At 44.4% G+C, this 4,549-nt stretch overlaps 1 long non-coding RNA gene across 1 annotated transcript in view; it reads left to right on the top strand.

The window, feature by feature from the left end:
• LOC144244297 (uncharacterized) overlaps positions 1–4,337 on the top strand; it is a 14,653-nt gene extending 10,316 nt beyond the window's left edge. The window contains exons 2-3 of the long non-coding RNA XR_013338905.1: positions 2,137–2,270; positions 4,190–4,337. This is a non-coding gene — a long non-coding RNA (uncharacterized LOC144244297). The remainder of the gene's footprint in view (positions 1–2,136; positions 2,271–4,189) is intronic.
• The last annotated feature ends 212 nt before the right edge of the window (positions 4,338–4,549 follow it).

Below are 4,549 nucleotides of genomic sequence, written 5' to 3'. Positions count from 1 at the left end.
TATATATATTTTTTTTTTTTGAGAGAGAGCACTAACAGGGGAGGGGCAGAGAGAGATCGGGGGTGGGGTGGGGGGTGGGACAGAGGATCTGGAGAGGGATTTGTGCTGACCGCAGAGAGCTCAATGGCAGGGCTTGAACTCATGAACCGTGAGATCATGACGTGAGTTGAAGTGGGATGCTCAACCGACAGAATCACCCAGGTGCCCCAGGGTAGGCATCCTTTTAAACAAACTGGAGAGCCTGAGCAGGGTTGTGCCTGACCTGAGGGCTGGCCTTGCCTGCCTCCGGAGGTGGGTCATAGTCGTCTAAGTGAGAAGGGCCAAAGGTTTCCTCAGAAGGCGATTCTGGGTCTGTTCTGATGACACAGATAATGGGTAATTAGAGCTCTGAAGTTCTACTCTTAGCTAGGAAAACACTGAAGGCAGTTTCATTCATCGTGTGTATTACAGAAGTCCCTCATGGTGCTAAGGGTTCACAGTCAAGACAAGCTTCTTGCCTTCACGGAGCTTGTGTTCCAGTGGGCAGAAAACAGCGAGCAACCATGTGAATGAATAAATAAAAAGATATTACACGTTGTGCTAAGTGCTAACATGGAGATAGGGTGACAAGAGAGGGGAGGACTTTACATTAAATGAGGTGAGGAGGGGACATTTAGGCTGTGGCCTGAACAGGACCCTGGCCTTGCAGAGGTCCGGGAGAAGAGCCTTTAGGAAGAGGCAATGATAAGAGCAAAGCCAGAAAGGCCTGGTGGGGAGGGAACGGAGGGTAAGATCTGTGGAGGTGGGGGCTCAGCCGGCAATGGGAGAAGCCTTGAGATGAGGCTAGGGGGCAGGGAGGCCAGCTGGAGGGGTCCTCGGTGGGCCCCCAGAAAGTCTTCGTTGTCACCAACTTGAAACACTGTATCTTGTTTTTCAAATGTCTTGATTACAGAGTATGCATTTAGGGAGCTCAGTGACCAAATTCGCTGTCCAAGTTGGTTAAGGTAACAGTGGGAGTTAAAAGGTAGAGGCAGCAGAGTGAATTTTATGGCATGTGAATTGTATCTTAATTAAAAGAAATTGTGAGGGCAAGGGCCACCTCTTCGTGGCATGTATCCAGCTGGTGCTCGATAAATCATTTTGATGCTTATAAAGAAAAGGTTGGAGGAAGTCTATTTTTTAAAAACACAGTTAATTCTGGCTTTATAAGAGTTGCTATCCAGTTTCTCTGGTAGTCCTTACCTAGCTCCCCAACTGTCTATCAACTCCTCTCTGTTTGTGAAGATGTCCTATGAGTCCAGGGAATTATCTCTTGGTTCCGTAACTGGAAGGCCTACTTTGTTAAAGGGAAGTTCTTGCCAATCCTGATTGTTGAGGTTGTGAGACAGTAACTGACAAGGGCATCAAGCTGTAATAACCCAAAGCTGGCATTGTAGCCTATTTAAATGGGGTTTGTGTCCCACCCTTTGACTTACACACAGAAGTGCTAAAGACTGTTCTAGGCTGTGATAAAGTATGGTGATGGCGGGGGGTGCGGGGTGAAGATGGTGACCACGCTGGCTGATGCCTCATATTGAGTGACTATAACCCCATACTTGAGCAAGCTTCCCAAGAGACATATGTGCCAGGGGCACAAGTTTGGCCAAGATGCACTCACTCAGATGGTGGGGAGTTGTCCCAAACCCTGGTTAATCCCCTTGGGGAGAGGAGGCAGGCTACTCCCAAAGATCTCCCTTTCCCCTTGCCCCCACTGCACACGCTGGTGATACTGACAGGGACGTGCTGTTGGGGAGGAAAGGTCATTTCCCCCCTACGCTTCTGAGTTCTTGGCTGACACCCCCTTGTACCAAAAGACAGGTGAATAGGAGAAAAAAAAATCCCACATTTAATTTGGATATATGGGATCTTACGGGAGCCCGACAAAAATGTGAGACCCCAAAGGCAGCCAGATAGTTGGGGCTGAGTTAAGGAACGGAGTGTGAGCCTTCAGTCAGGGAAGGCAACTCACAAGAAAGTGAGAGAGGAAATGTTTGGGAAACAGGTTGCAGGTGAGTCTCTCGGGTGAGGAAGAAAGTCTGGGAATAGCTCTCTGGTATAGGTCCCCCTTTCTAATGTAAATTTCCTTACTAAAGGCCAACTTCTCTCCTGTTCTCTGAGTTTCTCCTGTGTCTGCAGCTTCTCAAAATGATCAGCTCAAAAATAATCCTTATACCAAAGAGAAATATTTTGGGGCGGCATATTCTGGTACCTTCAAGGCCAAAGGAAGAGGCAAAGAGGAGAGAAGACTGTCTGTAAGTCTATATAGAGTAGACTCAGTCCTTTCAATGACGGTTTTTCTGGGCGGGGCCTCCTCCCACCCCATCACGACCCCCAAGACTCTCACCCCCAACTCCGACTTGCAAGAGGAAGTGAGTTATTATAATATTTTTCTCTTACAGGGACCCCTACTCTTCTTTGTATGCAGTTGGTTTAGGGAGTCCCTACAGTTTCTCATAAGCAGATTAAAACAAGTTCTCTGTTTCTTTTTGTTTTGTTTAGCAAACACATTCTTCCCTATAATACACAGGGAAGCTTCCGCTGGAAATAATGTGTGATCACAGATGCCCAAGCGGAGGCCTGTGAGCTAATGATGGGCTGCGTGAGCCTCTTTGGCCAGCGCCTTCTCTACCGTGTTGAATCTTTTCCCTGTGGGGCAGATAAAACCCAGTCCGAACAGCTGATTTATAAAGTGATATTCTTCAATTTCAGGTAACCCCTCCTCCCTTCTTAACTTACTTTATTTTTAATTCTAGAATGGAAAGCAAAAGTGGTTTCGCGTTGTCCCTCCCAGATGGACAAAAGGATATTCTTTGAAAGACAAATTTTCTTTTCTGAAAAAAAATATTACATAAACATTTTTTAAAGAGTTAAAAAAATTTTTAATGTTTATTTTTGAGAAAGAGAGAAACAGAGTATGAGTGGGGGAGGGGCAGAGAGAGAGAGAGAGGGAGATACAGAATCTGAAGCAGGCTCCAGGCTCTGGGCCCGACATGGGGCTCGAACTCACAAACTGCGATCATGACCTGAGCCGAAATTGGATGCTTAAGTGACTGAGCCACCCAGGTGCCCCATAAATATTTTTATTACTTAAATAGTTCATGCTTTGTTGTAAAATATTGTATCAATACTAAAGTTGATACAGTTATTGAGTAAATTGCCTTCCTTTCTCCCCAGTTTGATTCCTCTCTGAGGACTAAGGAATGTCAGCAATCCATAGCTGTGCCTTCAGTTTCTTCTGCATTTATAGACACTCATATCCATATGTAGATACATACACACATATACAATTATATTACTGTTTCTAGTTTTCTACAAAAGGTTTATTGTTCTATGCCTTTATTTATAAAAAACATTTTTATTTTGAAATTATCACAGATTCATAGGAAGTTGCAGAGACAGTACAGAGAGATCCCTATACTGCTAACCGAGTTTCCCCTGAAGGGGAATAGAATATGCCAGCCCAAAATACTGACATGTTGATTATTGTGAATTAAAGTTACTTGAGAAAAAGTACAAGGTCAATCTGATCCTCCTTTAGCCTCCAGAGCGCAGGAAATAAATCTGCCATGTGAAAGCTACCCTCCCCTTACCAGGAGAGTAGAAGTCATCCTTATCACCAGAGACAGGGAATTTAGGGCTGAAAAGGTTGTATAAACACTGTACTTCTTCACCAATTTCCTATTCCAAGCCTAAACCCCTTTGTCTTTTCAATTCTTCACAAATTTATCATTTCTTTCTCTAAAGGTGTGAAAGCTTCCTGCTTCGGTCACTTCTTTGAGTCTTATATTTTTTATAGGGCTCACCTATGTCTACTGTTAAGTTTTCTCCCATTAATCTGTCTTCTATCAATTTAATTATTAGACTGGCCAAAGAACCTAGGAGAGAAGAAGAAACATTTTTTCTGCTTCTACAACCCCCATCAAAACCAGACAACTGACATCGATACAGTGTAGTTCTATGCCATTTGATCACATGTGTGGATCTGTGTAACCACTACCGCAGTCAAGATACAGAACTACTCCTTTACCACAATGATGTCCCTTGCGTTACACTTTTATAGTCATGCCTCCCTCTTTCTCCAGGCTCACACATCCTTACTGCTTTTTAAAAACATGACTTGTTATACACACTATACTTACTGAACTACAGTTGTTTTCTCCCCTCTTAACAGTGAGGCCTGGAAAGTTTTCACATCGGCTTGGAGATTGACCTGGGGATGCTTAACCTTTGCATACCATTCTGTGTTGGTAGCTCTCACTACTGAAGGACCCAAAGTTCCCTTTTTTTGTCCCCTCCCACGTTTTAGCTGTAATCAACAAATGCTGAAGTAAGTATCTTTGGGCATTTAATGCAAGTATGTGTGTAGGATCAAGCCCTATGAATGAGCCTTCCGTGCCAAAGGGTGTGTGTGTGTGTGTGTGTGTGTGTGTGTGTGGTGTGTGTGTGTATGTTTAATGTTTATTTATTTTTGAGAGAGAGAGAGAAATTGAGTGCGAGGCATGGGGGCAGGGGGGCGGTGGCGGAGAGGGAG

The sequence above is a fragment of the Crocuta crocuta genome, unplaced genomic scaffold (assembly GCF_008692635.1).
Source record: "Crocuta crocuta isolate KB4526 unplaced genomic scaffold, BGI_CrCroc_1.0 scaffold138, whole genome shotgun sequence".
Lineage (NCBI taxonomy): Eukaryota > Metazoa > Chordata > Mammalia > Carnivora > Hyaenidae > Crocuta > Crocuta crocuta.
This window is presented reverse-complemented; position numbering and strand designations above follow the sequence as displayed.